The sequence below is a fragment of the Phalangium opilio genome, unplaced genomic scaffold (assembly GCF_054372755.1).
Source record: "Phalangium opilio isolate 3A_F unplaced genomic scaffold, DU_Popi_V2 ptg000002l_1, whole genome shotgun sequence".
Lineage (NCBI taxonomy): Eukaryota > Metazoa > Arthropoda > Arachnida > Opiliones > Phalangiidae > Phalangium > Phalangium opilio.
This window is the reverse complement of record NW_028324144.1, coordinates 10363331-10377308: the sequence shown is the minus strand read 5'-3', so window position 1 is coordinate 10377308 and position 13978 is coordinate 10363331. Positions and strand designations below refer to the sequence as shown.

The window sequence follows — 13978 nt, the reverse complement described above, 5'->3', positions numbered from 1 at the left end:
TTGAAAAAATGGTATTTCACCTAAATATTTGATAATCAAACCAAATATTTCTTTGAATTATTATAGCGAATAATATTTTTGGAAGGGTTTATCAATTTAAAAATTATCATTTTACATACTTTTTGAATTGTTTTTATTAATTTCGAAAGACCCTGAAGTAAGGATAATACAATTTAAACACAATATCGTTATGCATCAAATGACGACCAAAACATGCATCGGCCGGGAATCGAACCCGGATCTCCTGCGTGGTAGGCGAGAATTCTACCATTCAACCACCGAGGCTCCGCCGAGAGTAGAATATGGAAAAATTGTATTTCACCTGAATATTTGATAATCAAACCAAATATTTCTTTGAATTATTATCTCAAATAATATTTTTAGAAGGGTTTATCAATTTTAAAATTATCATTTTACATACTTTTTGAATTTTTTTTATTAATTTCGAAAGACCCTGAAGTAAGGATAATACAATTTAAACACAATATCGTTATGCATCTAATGACGACCAAAACATGCAACGGCCGTGAATCGAACCCGGACCTCCCGCGTGGCAGGCGAGAATTCTACCATTGAACCACCGAGGCTCTGCCGAGAGTAGAATATGGAAAAATTGTATTTCTTCTGAATATTTGATAATCAAACCAAATATTTCTTTGAATTATTATCTCAAATAATATTTTTAGAAGGGTTTATCAATTCAAAAATTATTATTTTACATACTTTTCGTAATTTTTTTATTAATTTCGAAAGACCCTGAAGTAAGGATAATACAATTTAAACACAAAATCGTTATGAATCAAACGACGACCACAACATGCATCGGCCGGGAATCGAACCTGGATCTCCCGCGTGGCAGGCGAGAATTCTACCATGGAACCACCGATGCTCTGCAAAGAGTAGAATATGGAAATAATGGTATTTCACCTGAATATTTGATAATAAAACCAAATACTTCTTTGAATTATTATCTCAAATAATATTTTTAGAAGGATTTATCAATTTAACAATTATCATTTTACTTAATTTTCGTAATTTTTTAATATATTCCCATGACCCTGAAGTAAGGATAGTACAATTTAAACACAATATCGTTATGCATCAAATAACGACCAAAACATACATCGGCCGGGAATCGAACCCGGATCTCCCGCGTGGCAGGCGAGAATTCTACCATTGAACCACCGAGGCTCTGCCAAAAGTAGAATATGGAAAAATGGTATTTCACCTGAATATTTGATAATCAAACCAAATATTTCTTTGAAATATTATCTCAAATAATATTTTTAGAAGGGTTTATCAATTTGAAAATAATCATTTTACATACTTTTTGAATTTTTTTTATTAATTTCGAAAGACCCTGAAGTAAGGATAATACACTTTAAACACAATATCGTTATGCATCAAATGACGACCAAAACATGCATCGGCCGGCAATCGAACCCGGATCTCCCGCGTGGTAGGCGAGAATTCTACCATCGAACCACCGAGGCTCTGCCGAGAGTAGAATATGGAAAAATTGTATTTCACCTGAATATTTGAAAATCAAACCAAATATTTCTTTGAATTATTATCTCAAATAATATTTTTAGAAGGGTTTATCAATTTAAAAATTATTATTTTACATACTTTTCGTAATTTTTTTATTAATTTCGAAAGACCCTGAAGTAAGGATAATACAATTTAAACACAAAATCGTTATGCATCAAATGACGACCAAAACATGCATCGGCCGGGAATCGAACCCGGATCTCCCGCGTGGCAGGCGAGAACACTACCATTGAACCACCGAGGCTCTGCCAAGAGTAAAATATGGAAAAATGGTATTTGACCTGAATATTTGATAATCAAACCAAATATTTCTTTGAATTATTATCTCAAATAATATTTTTAGAAGGGTTTATCAATTTAAAAATTATGATTTTACATACTTTTTGAATTTTTTTTATTAATTTCGAAAGACCCTGAAGTAAGGATAATACAATTTAAACACAATATCGTTATGCATCAAATGACGACCAAAACATGCATCGGCCGGGAATCGAACCCGGATCTCCCGCGTGGCAGGCGAGAACTCTACCATTGAACCACCGAGGCTCTGCCAAGAGTAAAATATGGAAAAATGGTATTTGACCTGAATATTTGATAATCAAACCAAATATTTCTTTGAATTATTATCTCAAATAATATTTTTAGAAGGGTTTATCAATTTAAAAATTATCATTTTACATACTTTTTGAATTTTTTTTATTAATTTCGAAAGACCCTGAAGTAAGGATAATACAATTTAAACACAATATCGTTATGCATCAAATGACGACCAAAACATGCATCGGCCGGGAATCGAACCCGGATCTCCCTCGTGGCAGGCGAGAATTGTACCATTGAACCACCGAGGCTCTGCCGAGAGTAGAATATGGAAAAATTGTATTTCACCTGTATATTTAATAATCAAACCAAATATTTCTTTGAATTATTATCTCAAATAATATTTTTAGAAGGGTTTATCAATTTAAAAATTATCATTTTACATACTTTTTGAAATTTTTTTAATAATTTCGAAAGATCCTGAAGTAAGGATAATACAATTTAAACACAATATCGTTATGCATCAAATGACGACCAAAACATGCATCGGCCGGGAATCGAACCCGGATCTCCCGCGTGGCAGGCGAGAACACTACCATTGAACCACCGAGGCTCTGCCAAGAGTAAAATATGGAAAAATGGTATTTGACCTGAATATTTGATAATCAAACCAAATATTTCTTTGAATTATTATCTCAAATAATATTTTTAGAAGGGTTTATCAATTTAAAAATTATCATTTTACATACTTTTTGAATTTTTTTTATTAATTTCGAAAGACCCTGAAGTAAGGATAATACAATTTAAACACAATATCGTTATGCATCAAATGACGACCAAAACATGCATCGGCCGGGAATCGAACCCGGATCTCCCGCGTGGCAGGCGAGAACTCTACCATTGAACCACCGAGGCTCTGCCAAGAGTAGAATATGGAAAAATGGTATTTGACCTGAATATTTGATAATCAAACCAAATATTTCTTTGAATTATTATCTCAAATAATATTTTTAGAAGGGTTTATCAATTTAAAAATTATCATTTTACATACTTTTTGAATTTTTTTAATTAATTTCGAAAGACCCTGAAGTAAGGATAATACAATTTAAACACAATATCGTTATGCATCAAATGACGACCAAAACATGCATCGGCCGGGAATCGAACCCGGATCTCCCTCGTGGCAGGCGAGAATTGTACCATTGAACCACCGAGGCTCTGCCGAGAGTAGAATATGGAAAAATTGTATTTCACCTGTATATTTAATAATCAAACCAAATATTTCTTTGAATTATTATCTCAAATAATATTTTTAGAAGGGTTTATCAATTTAAAAATTATCATTTTACATACTTTTTGAAATTTTTTTAATAATTTCGAAAGATCCTGAAGTAAGGATAATACAATTTAAACACAATATCGTTATGCATCAAATGACGACCAAAACATGCATCGGCCGGGAATCGAACCCGGATCTCCCGCGTGGCAGGCGAGAACACTACCATTGAACCACCGAGGCTCTGCCAAGAGTAAAATATGGAAAAATGGTATTTGACCTGAATATTTGATAATCAAACCAAATATTTCTTTGAATTATTATCTCAAATAATATTTTTAGAAGGGTTTATCAATTTAAAAATTATCATTTTACATACTTTTTGAATTTTTTTTATTAATTTCGAAAGACCCTGAAGTAAGGATAATACAATTTCAACACAATATCGTTATGCATCAAATGACGACCAAAACATGCATCGGCCGGGAATCGAACCCGGATCTCCCGCGTGGCAGGCGAGAACTCTACCATTGAACCACCGAGGCTCTGCCAAGAGTAGAATATGGAAAAATGGTATTTGACCTGAATATTTGATAATCAAACCAAATATTTCTTTGAATTATTATCTCAAATAATATTTTTAGAATTGTTTATCAATTTAAAAATTATCATTTTACATACTTTTTGAATTTTTTTTATTAATTTCGAAAGACCCTGAAGTAAGAATAATACAATTTAAACACAATATCGTTATGCATCAAATGACGACCAAAACATGCATCGGCCGGGAATCGAACCCGGATCTCCCGCGTGGCAGGCGAGAATTCTACCATTGAACCACCGATGCTCTGCAAAGAGTAGAATATGGAAAGAATGGTATTGCACCTGAATATTTGATAATCAAACCAAATATTTCTTTGAATTATTATAGCGAATAATATTTTTGGAAGGGTTTATCAATTTAAAAATTATCATTTTACATACTTTTTGAAATTTTTTTATTAATTTCGAAAGACCCGGAAGTAAGGATAATACAATTTAAACACAATATCGTTATGCATCAAATGACGACCAAAACATGCATCGGCCGGGAATCGAACCCGGATCTCCCTTGTGGCAGGCGAGAATTCTACCATTGAACCACCGAGGCTCTGCAAAGAGTAGAATATTGAAAAAATGGTATTTCACCTAAATATTTGATAATCAAACCAAATATTTCTTTGAATTATTAAAGCGAATAATATTTTTGGAGGGGTTTATCAATTTAAAAATTATCATTTTACATACTTTTTGAAATTTTTTTATTAATTTCGAAAGACCCTGAAGTAAGGATAATACAATTTAAACACAATATCGTTATGCAACAAATGACGACCAAAACATGCATCGGCCGGGAATCGAACCCGGACCTCCCGCGTGGCAGGCGAGAATTCTACCATTGAACCACCGAGGCTCTGCCGAGAGTAGAATATGGAAAAATTGTATTTCACCTCAATATTTGATAATCAAACCAAATATTTCTTTGAATTATTATCTCAAATAATATTTTTAGAAGGGTTTATCAATTTAAAAATTATCATTTTACATACTTTTTGAAATTTTTTTAATAATTTCGAAAGACCCTGAAGTAAGGATAATACAATTTAAACACAATATCGTTACGCATCAAATGACGACCAAAACATGCATCGGCCGGGAATCGAACCCGGATCTCCCGCGTGGCAGGCGAGAATTCTACCATTGAACCACCGATGCTCTGCAAAGAGTAGAATATGGAAAGAATGGTATTGCACCTGAATATTTGATAATCAAACCAAATATTTCTTTGAATTATTATAGCGAATAATATTTTTGGAAGGGTTTATCAATTTAAAAATTATCATTTTACATACTTTTTGAAATTTTTTTAATAATTTCGAAAGGCCCTGAAGTAAGGATAATACAATTTAAACACAATATCGTTATGCATCAAATGACGACCAAAACATGCATCGGCCGGGAATCGAACCCGGATCTCCCGCGTGGCAGACGAGAATTCTACCATTGAACCACCGAGGCTCTGCAAAGAGTAGAATATTGAAAAATTGTATTTCACCTCAATATTTGATAATCAAACCAAATATTTCTTTGAATTATTATCTCAAATAATATTTTTAGAAGGGTTTATCAATTTAAAAATTATCATTTTACATACTTTTTGAAATTTTTTTAATAATTTCGAAATACCCTGAAGTAAGGATAATACAATTTAAACACAATATCGTTATGCATCAAATGACGACCAAAACATGCATCGGCCGGGAATCGAACCCGGATCTCCCGCGTGGCAGGCGAGAACTCTACCATTGAACCACCGAGGCTCTGCCAAGAGTAGAATATGGAAAAATGGTATTTGACCTGAATATTTGATAATCAAACCAAATATTTCTTTGAATTATTATCTCAAATAATATTTTAAGAAGGGTTTATCAATTTAAAAATTATCATTTTACATACTTTTTGAATTTTTTTTATTAATTTCGAAAGAACATGAAGTAAGGATAATACAATTTAAACACAATATCGTTACGCATCAAATGACGACCAAAACATGCATCGGCCGGGAATCGAACCCGGATCTCCCGCGTGGCAGGCGAGAATTCTACCATTGAACCACCGATGCTCTGCAAAGAGTAGAATATGGAAAGAATGGTATTGCACCTGAATATTTGATAATCAAACCAAATATTTCTTTGAATTATTATAGCGAATAATATTTTTGGAAGGGTTTATCAATTTAAAAATTATCATTTTACATACTTTTTGAAATTTTTTTATTAATTTCGAAAGACCCGGAAGTAAGGATAATTCAATTTAAACACAATATCGTTATGCATCAAATGACGACCAAAACATGCATCGGCCGGGAATCGAACCCGGATCTCCCGCGTGGCAGACGAGAATTCTACCATTGAACCACCGAGGCTCTGCAAAGAGTAGAATATTGAAAAATTGTATTTCACCTCAATATTTGATAATCAAACCAAATATTTCTTTGAATTATTATCTCAAATAATATTTTTAGAAGGGTTTATCAATCTAAAAATTATCATTTTACATACTTTTTGAAATTTTTTTAATAATTTCGAAATACCCTGAAGTAAGGATAATACAATTTAAACACAATATCGTTATGCATCAAATGACGACCAAAACATGCATCGGCCGGGAATCGAACCCGGATCTCCCGCGTGGCAGGCGAGAACTCTACCATTGAACCACCGAGGCTCTGCCAAGAGTAGAATATGGAAAAATGGTATTTGACCTGAATATTTGATAATCAAACCAAATATTTCTTTGAATTATTATCTCAAATAATATTTTAAGAAGGGTTTATCAATTTAAAAATTATCATTTTACATACTTTTTGAATTTTTTTTATTAATTTCGAAAGACCCTGAAGTAAGGATAATACAATTTAAACACAATATCGTTATGCATCAAATGACGACCAAAACATGCATCGGCCGGGAATCGAACCCGGATCTCCCGCGTGGCAGGCGAGAATTCTACCTTTGAACCACCGATGCTCTGCAAAGAGTAGAATATGGAAAGAATGGTATTGCACCTGAATATTTGATAATCAAACCAAATATTTCTTTGAATTATTATAGCGAATAATATTTTTGGAAGGGTTTATCAATTTAAAAATTATCATTTTACATACTTTTTGAAATTTTTTTATTAATTTCGAAAGACCCGGAAGTAAGGATAATACAATTTAAACACAATATCGTTATGCATCAAATGACGACCAAAACATGCATCGGCCAGGAATCGAACCCGGATCTCCCGCGTGGCAGACGAGAATTCTACCATTGAACCACCGAGGCTCTGCAAAGAGTATAATATTGAAAAAATGGTATTTCACCTAATTATTTGATAATCAAACCAAATATTTCTTTGAATTATTAAAGCGAATAATATTTTTGGAGGAGTTTATCAATTTAAAAATTATCATTTTACATACTTTTTGAAATTTTTTTATTAATTTCGAAAGACCCTGAAGTAAGGATAATACAATTTAAACACAATATCGTTATGCAACAAATGACGACCAAAACATGCATCGGCCGGAAATCGAACCCGGACCTCCCGCGTGGCAGGCGAGAATTCTACCATTGAACCACCGAGGCTCTGCCAAGAGTAGAATATGGAAAAATGGTATTTGACCTGAATATTTGATAATCAAACCAAATATTTCTTTGAATTATTATCTCAAATAATATTTTTGAAGGGTTTATCAATTTAAAAATTATCATTTTACATACTTTTTGAATTTTTACCTCTCCGAGTGACGTATGTCACGGAAAGGTTCTAATTTCGACGTGTCTGTGTGTGTGTGTGTGTATGTGTCTGTCTGTTGTTATTGACTTACACCCCAGGGGACCGTGTTCGCAGTTTCCGAATTGAAGCAAATGTGTTCGCTATTTCCGGACCGTATTCACAGTACCCGGAAATTTCAAAACTTGAATCTATCCACAAATCAATTGGCCACTATTACTTCATCTGACTAGTCAATTGTCTATTCTACATGAATACCAATCTGTATTTTGTGGTCTTTGTCCATTCCACATAGACACCAGTCTATACTTACTGGCTTCTATCACCATCATTTTCTGGTCTTCGTTTTTGTCCATCCCACATGGACACCAGTCTGTACACCTGGCTTCTAACACCACCATCTTCTGGTCTTTGTTTTTGTCCATCCCACATGGACACCAGTCTGTACACCTGGCTTCTAACACCACCATCTTCTGGTCTTTGTTTTTGTCCATCCCACATGGACACCAGTCTGTACACCTGGCTTCTAACACCACCATCTTCTGGTCTTTGTTTTTGTCCATCCCACATGGACACCAGTCTGTACACCTGGCTTCTACTCCTTAAGGTTAAGACATACGCGGCGATCGGCCAGGGTTACGAGAAACGTCCGGCCTCCCAATGGTGGGGCTTCCACCAAAGGTTCACGCAATTGCGCTGTTCTTATCCATAGCTGCGATTCGACACCCTTATATACTACCTATTTGATGAAGGCGAAGCAACCGGCGTATGCTTCATTTCAAACGCCAATATTAGTCAAGTCTCTCAAGAATGTTTAATTGTTCTTTTTCAAAACGATGTAACGCTCAATAAGGCGAACAACTATCGAAGAAAATATTTAATATTAATTATATTTATTTTAATATTTAAGATAATCATGTCTCTCAACTCAAAATTAATACGGAAAGGGTAAAACAGCAGTCTATGTGTTTGTCTATATGTGTCCGTCCGTTGTAACACTAGTGCGCTGCGTTAGAAGTTCGTTTTGTTTTGATGTGTAAAGAAATCCTTCAGAACCTTAATATTCCCGTTTTCCATAATATAAAATGAATATGTGGAAATATTTTTCGTAATTATGATGCATTTAGTACTTTTGTAGCTTTAAAGCTCTGTTTCATTTTGATATTCCAAAGATTTTGTTTAATATTATTATTTAAAATGGATGTTTATATATTACTTAAGCTATACTACATCTGTTTATAGCATAATCCTTTCTAAAGTCACAGTGAATACAAGCACAACGCTGATATGTTGGTCAAATGAGCTTTTATTTGTCAATAGGCCTAGTGAACCAAAAAGTAAACGTTTGGGTTTGGTTTTCGTTTCTGTATGCAGAGACATTAACGGTTCAGAGTGAGCCGAAAGTTAAATACACTTTTAAATAATTAGGCTTAGATTTTATAATCATGGTGGAAATCTGGGCCGCGTTCAGCAGAGCCCAGCGCTGCTAACAGTGTCCTACATAACGGGATTTTGCTTTTGAATTTTGACGTTACGGTGCTTAGCGCTGAGCTAGCGCGGTCTTCAAAGAAAATAGTCGGGTTTTTGGATAACGTGACGTAAAACGCGTAGTTCTCAGCTTGGCGAAAAAACCATGGAGGAATTAATACAAATAACTTTATGGGACTATAGCTATTTAATTGGCGTGAAACCAGTTGATCACCCGAGAATTTTAAGAGATATCTTATTTTCTAATCTTAATTATAAAAGTTGTTATCTATCTCTATAAATATGTTATCCTACAATTTTTGTTAAGCCTTGGTACCTTGCACGCTTTATTGCGCTAGCGTCATTTATAAAACGCCGATGACCGGAGAAAAGCTATGACGACAGAGCTCACCGGTAAACATTTCCAAAATCCGCTGTCTTTTTGGTGAGCTCTGCTGAACGCAGCCCAGACCAGTGAAAGGTCTGATCGTAATCGGATAATAGCTTCGTGTTTTCATGCTTTTTATGGTACGCATTTACTTTCAGTGTGTGTAGCCACAAATAAGCTTTGGTGTTATGTAACGTTAACAGTCATGTTGTTAAACTAAGAAAATCGTTGAGGTGAAACGAGAGGATAGTGTTTACATGCCAACCCTGTTGTGAATATGGCTTTGAACATAGAGGGCATACAGTTGAGGAGTAGAAAATTGGGCCTTTACAAACACGTAAAGGTAATATCCCTCCAAAGTTTTATCTCTTCATTTCCCGTTTTTCCCCCATCGGATGATTTTAATGTGTACAAGTATATCATTATTGGATGTAAAATGTCGTCTGATTTACAGTAAATTTGCTATGCTTTGTATACTGCTTTAATATTTCATAAATTTTAACTTAAGAAACATTTCCATATCTGGCTAAATAAGTTTGTAAGTAGTCGTCCCTACTTGTTTTTATTAATTTCGAAAGACCCTGAAGTAAGGATAATACAATTTAAACACAATATCGTTATGCATCAAATGACGACCAAAACATGCATCGGCCGGGAATCGAACCCGGATCTCGCTCGTGGCAGGCGAGAATTCTACCATTGAACCACCGAGGCTCTGCCGAGAGTAGAATATGGAAAAATTGTATTTCACCTGTATATTTAATAATCAAACCAAATATTTCTTTGAATTATTATCTCAAATAATATTTTTAGAAGGGTTTATCAATTTAAAAATTATCATTTTACATACTTTTTGAATTTTTTTTATTAATTTCGAAAGACCCTGAAGTAAGGATAATACAATTTAAACACAATATCGTTATGCATCAAATGACGACCAAAACATGTATCGGCCGGGAATCGAACCCGGATCTCCCTCGTGGCAGGCGAGAATTCTACCATTGAACCACCGAGGCTCTGCCGAGAGTAGAATATGGAAAAATTGTATTTCACCTGTATATTTGATAATCAAACCAAATATTTCTTTGAATTATTATCTCAAATAATATTATATAAAAAAGACTTGGTTTGCCCAAGCCTTAAAAACAAAAGGATAAGAGTTTTTCCAGTTGTCTGAAGCGCGAATATTTTTTCTATTGAATTTTAAAGACAATCCGTATTTTACTACTCTTTAGAATTTAATTCAATCACCTGATTTTACTGCTAATGGACTAGTTTCCTAAAAATTAATTGAAATAAAAAAATTACTTATCTCAGATTTTTCAACAACAATTCCATTTTCCTGAAACATTTTATCAAGAATTTTCTTTTCTTTTCAATGGAGAACGTACTTTAATTTTCAAATAATATTCTCATTAATTATGTATTATATGCGGTCTTTTCGAATACAAAAGGGGGCTGTTATCACCTTTCTTATATTTGATAAAGAGGTTCGTTTCTTCTTTAAGCACAGTCACAATTATTGAACTGTGTATATCAGTACTTGCGAGGAAGATTTTAGAAGTGTTGGTTGAGTTTACACGATATCCCTCAAAATAATAAATGCATGATTAAATGTTTCAGGAAAATGGAATTGTTGTTGAAAAATCTGAGATAAGTAATTATTTTATTTCAATTAATTTTTAGGAAACTAGTCCATTAGCAGTAAAATCAGGTGATTGAATTAAATTCTAAAGAGTAGTAAAATACGGATTGTCTTTAAAATTCAATAGAAAAAATATCCGCGCTTCAGACAACTGGAAAAACTCTTATCCTTTTGTTTTTAAGGCTTGGGCAAACCAAGTCTTTTTTATATAATATCTGTTCCTTCAGCCTTAATTTGTATTAATCTATTATAAAAATAATACTATGCTTGTCAAACGTCATTAATTCGATGTTCCAGTTGGCTCACTCTAAGTGCCTCTCATTATTTTATGGGAAAGATTAAAATTTTAAATCATTTGGCAGGGAAGTGGTAAATTAATTAACAATTGGTAGAAGTGTGGTAAATTAATTCACCATAGATAGGCGGGTGGTAACTTATTTCACACAAAAAGGCGGTTGGTGACTCAATTAAGTTTAGTTGACCTTTTTGTATAGGTTTGAAAAACGTTATTTCTAAACCACGCGCCAGCACGCGCCTATTTCATTGAAAGTTTGTTATTTAAGAATTTTCCCTTTTATATACTAAGATTCTTCATCAAAAATAGACAACGCGGTTTCCAAGACTCGAACCTGCAATGTTTTGCCTCGAGTGCAAACGCGTTATCCATTACGCCACAAGCCCGTATTTCGTGACAAAAAAATTATCCAAACATTGTATTTATAGGATTATATCATTTATATTGAATAAAAGATCTGTAAAAATAAACACCGAGCTTGCCAGGATCGAACCTGCAATGTTTTGCCTCGAATGCAAACGCGTTATCCATTATGCCACAAGCCTGTATTTCGTAACAAAAAATTTATCCAAATATTGTATTTATAGGATTATTTCATTTTTGTTGAATAAAAGATCTGTAAAAATAAACACCGAGCTTGCCAGGACTTGAACCTGCAATCTTCTGCTCCATAGGCAGACGCGTTATCCTATGCGCCACAAACCCGACGAAGGCTGAATAAAATGCTATGCAAACAGTGTAATATATGTAACGGTTTTGCCATGATTTTTAAATTAATTAAAATAAAATACTTAGAATTAATTGTTCTTAATCAAACTTCAGAAGTTAAACATTCAATAGTTGCTTGATAATTCAAAAGTGTTCCGAACCTTAACTTCGAAGTAGTTTCTGAGTTATTCGATGGAGTGGACCACCAAAAATCCCATGCTTTTTCTATGGGACGCTAAGCCTAAAATCTGTGAATTATTTCTTTAACATTACGGGAGGGTGTGGGTTCTTATCTAGAAGGGCCTACCGGCCCTCTAGAATTTTTAGAAGGGTTTATCAATTTAAAAATTATCATTTTACATACTTTTTGAAAATTTTTTAATAATTTCGAAAGATCCTGAAGTAAGGATAATACAATTTAAACACAATATCGTTATGCATCAAATGACGACCAAAACATGCATCGGCCGGGAATCGAACCCGGATCTCCCGCGTGGCAGGCGAGAATTCTACCATTGAACCACCGATGCTCTGCCAAGAGTAGAATATGGAAAAATGGTATTTGACCTGAATATTTGATAATCAAACCAAATATTTCTTTGAATTATTATCTCAAATAATATTTTTAGAATTGTTTATCAATTTAAAAATTATCATTTTACATACTTTTTGAATTTTTTTTATTAATTTCGAAAGACCCTGAAGTAAGAATAATACAATTTAAACACAATATCGTTATGCATCAAATGACGACCAAAACATGCATCGGCCGGGAATCGAACCCGGATCTCCCGCGTGGCAGGCGAGAATTCTACCATTGAACCACCGATGCTCTGCAAAGAGTAGAATATGGAAAGAATGGTATTGCACCTGAATATTTGATAATCAAACCAAATATTTCTTTGAATTATTATAGCGAATAATATTCTTGGAAGGGTTTATCAATTTAAAAATTATCATTTTACATACTTTTTGAAATTTTTTTATTAATTTCGAAAGACCCTGAAGTAAGGATAATACAATTTAAACACAATATCGTTATGCATCAAATGACGACCAAAACATGCATCGGCCGGGAATCGAACCTGGATCTCCCGCGTGGCAGGCGAGAACTCTACCATTGAACCACCGAGGCTCTGCCAAGAGTAGAATATGGAAAAATGGTATTTGACCTGAATATTTGATAATCAAACCAAATATTTCTTTGAATTATTATCTCAAATAATATTTTTAGAAGGGTTTATCAATTTAAAAATTATCATTTTACATACTTTTTGAATTTTTTTTATTAATTTCGAAAGACCCTGAAGTAAGAATAATACAATTTAAACACAATATCGTTATGCATCAAATGACGACCAAAACATGCATCGGCCGGGAATCGAACCCGGATCTCCCTCGTGGCAGGCGAGAATTCTACCATTGAACCACCGAGGCTCTGCCGAGAGTAGAATATGGAAAAATTGTATTTCACCTGTATATTTGATAATCAAACCAAATATTTCTTTGAATTATTATCTCAAATAATATTTTTAGAAGGGTTTATCAATTTAAAAATTATCATTTTACATACTTTTTGAAATTTTTTTAATAATTTCGAAAGATCCTGAAGTAAGGATAATACAATTTAAACACAATATCGTTATGCATCAAATGACGACCAAAACATGCATCGGCCGGGAATCGAACCCGGATCTCCCGCGTGGCAGGCGAGAACTCTACCATTGAACCACCGAGGCTCTGACAAGAGTAGAATATGGAAAAATGGTATTTGACCTGAATATTTGA

At 33.8% G+C, this 13978-nt stretch overlaps 23 non-coding genes across 23 annotated transcripts; all 23 read right to left on the bottom strand.

Moving 5' to 3' along the window:
• Positions 1-516: 516 nt before the first annotated feature.
• TRNAG-GCC (transfer RNA glycine (anticodon GCC)) lies at positions 517-592 on the bottom strand. The gene has a single exon. It is a non-coding gene; the product is annotated as a tRNA-Gly (tRNA).
• A 226-nt stretch (positions 593-818) lies between these two features.
• TRNAG-GCC (transfer RNA glycine (anticodon GCC)) lies at positions 819-889 on the bottom strand. Its single transcript has one exon. It is a non-coding gene; the product is annotated as a tRNA-Gly (tRNA).
• A 231-nt stretch (positions 890-1120) lies between these two features.
• Positions 1121-1191, bottom strand: TRNAG-GCC (transfer RNA glycine (anticodon GCC)). The gene has a single exon. It is a non-coding gene; the product is annotated as a tRNA-Gly (tRNA).
• Positions 1192-2026: 835 nt separating this feature from the next.
• On the bottom strand, positions 2027-2097 carry TRNAG-GCC (transfer RNA glycine (anticodon GCC)). The gene has a single exon. It is a non-coding gene; the product is annotated as a tRNA-Gly (tRNA).
• Positions 2098-2932: 835 nt separating this feature from the next.
• Positions 2933-3003, bottom strand: TRNAG-GCC (transfer RNA glycine (anticodon GCC)). The gene has a single exon. It is a non-coding gene; the product is annotated as a tRNA-Gly (tRNA).
• Positions 3004-3838: 835 nt separating this feature from the next.
• Positions 3839-3909, bottom strand: TRNAG-GCC (transfer RNA glycine (anticodon GCC)). The gene has a single exon. It is a non-coding gene; the product is annotated as a tRNA-Gly (tRNA).
• Positions 3910-4140: 231 nt separating this feature from the next.
• Positions 4141-4211, bottom strand: TRNAG-GCC (transfer RNA glycine (anticodon GCC)). Its single transcript has one exon. It is a non-coding gene; the product is annotated as a tRNA-Gly (tRNA).
• A 535-nt stretch (positions 4212-4746) lies between these two features.
• Positions 4747-4817, bottom strand: TRNAG-GCC (transfer RNA glycine (anticodon GCC)). The gene has a single exon. It is a non-coding gene; the product is annotated as a tRNA-Gly (tRNA).
• Positions 4818-5048: 231 nt separating this feature from the next.
• TRNAG-GCC (transfer RNA glycine (anticodon GCC)) lies at positions 5049-5119 on the bottom strand. Its single transcript has one exon. It is a non-coding gene; the product is annotated as a tRNA-Gly (tRNA).
• A 232-nt stretch (positions 5120-5351) lies between these two features.
• TRNAG-GCC (transfer RNA glycine (anticodon GCC)) lies at positions 5352-5422 on the bottom strand. Its single transcript has one exon. It is a non-coding gene; the product is annotated as a tRNA-Gly (tRNA).
• Positions 5423-5653: 231 nt separating this feature from the next.
• On the bottom strand, positions 5654-5724 carry TRNAG-GCC (transfer RNA glycine (anticodon GCC)). Its single transcript has one exon. It is a non-coding gene; the product is annotated as a tRNA-Gly (tRNA).
• Positions 5725-5955: 231 nt separating this feature from the next.
• TRNAG-GCC (transfer RNA glycine (anticodon GCC)) lies at positions 5956-6026 on the bottom strand. Its single transcript has one exon. It is a non-coding gene; the product is annotated as a tRNA-Gly (tRNA).
• A 232-nt stretch (positions 6027-6258) lies between these two features.
• Positions 6259-6329, bottom strand: TRNAG-GCC (transfer RNA glycine (anticodon GCC)). Its single transcript has one exon. It is a non-coding gene; the product is annotated as a tRNA-Gly (tRNA).
• Positions 6330-6560: 231 nt separating this feature from the next.
• Positions 6561-6631, bottom strand: TRNAG-GCC (transfer RNA glycine (anticodon GCC)). The gene has a single exon. It is a non-coding gene; the product is annotated as a tRNA-Gly (tRNA).
• A 231-nt stretch (positions 6632-6862) lies between these two features.
• On the bottom strand, positions 6863-6933 carry TRNAG-GCC (transfer RNA glycine (anticodon GCC)). The gene has a single exon. It is a non-coding gene; the product is annotated as a tRNA-Gly (tRNA).
• A 232-nt stretch (positions 6934-7165) lies between these two features.
• On the bottom strand, positions 7166-7236 carry TRNAG-GCC (transfer RNA glycine (anticodon GCC)). The gene has a single exon. It is a non-coding gene; the product is annotated as a tRNA-Gly (tRNA).
• Positions 7237-7468: 232 nt separating this feature from the next.
• Positions 7469-7539, bottom strand: TRNAG-GCC (transfer RNA glycine (anticodon GCC)). Its single transcript has one exon. It is a non-coding gene; the product is annotated as a tRNA-Gly (tRNA).
• Positions 7540-10185: 2646 nt separating this feature from the next.
• TRNAG-GCC (transfer RNA glycine (anticodon GCC)) lies at positions 10186-10256 on the bottom strand. Its single transcript has one exon. It is a non-coding gene; the product is annotated as a tRNA-Gly (tRNA).
• A 2393-nt stretch (positions 10257-12649) lies between these two features.
• TRNAG-GCC (transfer RNA glycine (anticodon GCC)) lies at positions 12650-12720 on the bottom strand. The gene has a single exon. It is a non-coding gene; the product is annotated as a tRNA-Gly (tRNA).
• Positions 12721-12951: 231 nt separating this feature from the next.
• Positions 12952-13022, bottom strand: TRNAG-GCC (transfer RNA glycine (anticodon GCC)). The gene has a single exon. It is a non-coding gene; the product is annotated as a tRNA-Gly (tRNA).
• Positions 13023-13254: 232 nt separating this feature from the next.
• TRNAG-GCC (transfer RNA glycine (anticodon GCC)) lies at positions 13255-13325 on the bottom strand. Its single transcript has one exon. It is a non-coding gene; the product is annotated as a tRNA-Gly (tRNA).
• A 231-nt stretch (positions 13326-13556) lies between these two features.
• Positions 13557-13627, bottom strand: TRNAG-GCC (transfer RNA glycine (anticodon GCC)). The gene has a single exon. It is a non-coding gene; the product is annotated as a tRNA-Gly (tRNA).
• A 231-nt stretch (positions 13628-13858) lies between these two features.
• On the bottom strand, positions 13859-13929 carry TRNAG-GCC (transfer RNA glycine (anticodon GCC)). The gene has a single exon. It is a non-coding gene; the product is annotated as a tRNA-Gly (tRNA).
• Positions 13930-13978: the final 49 nt, after the last annotated feature.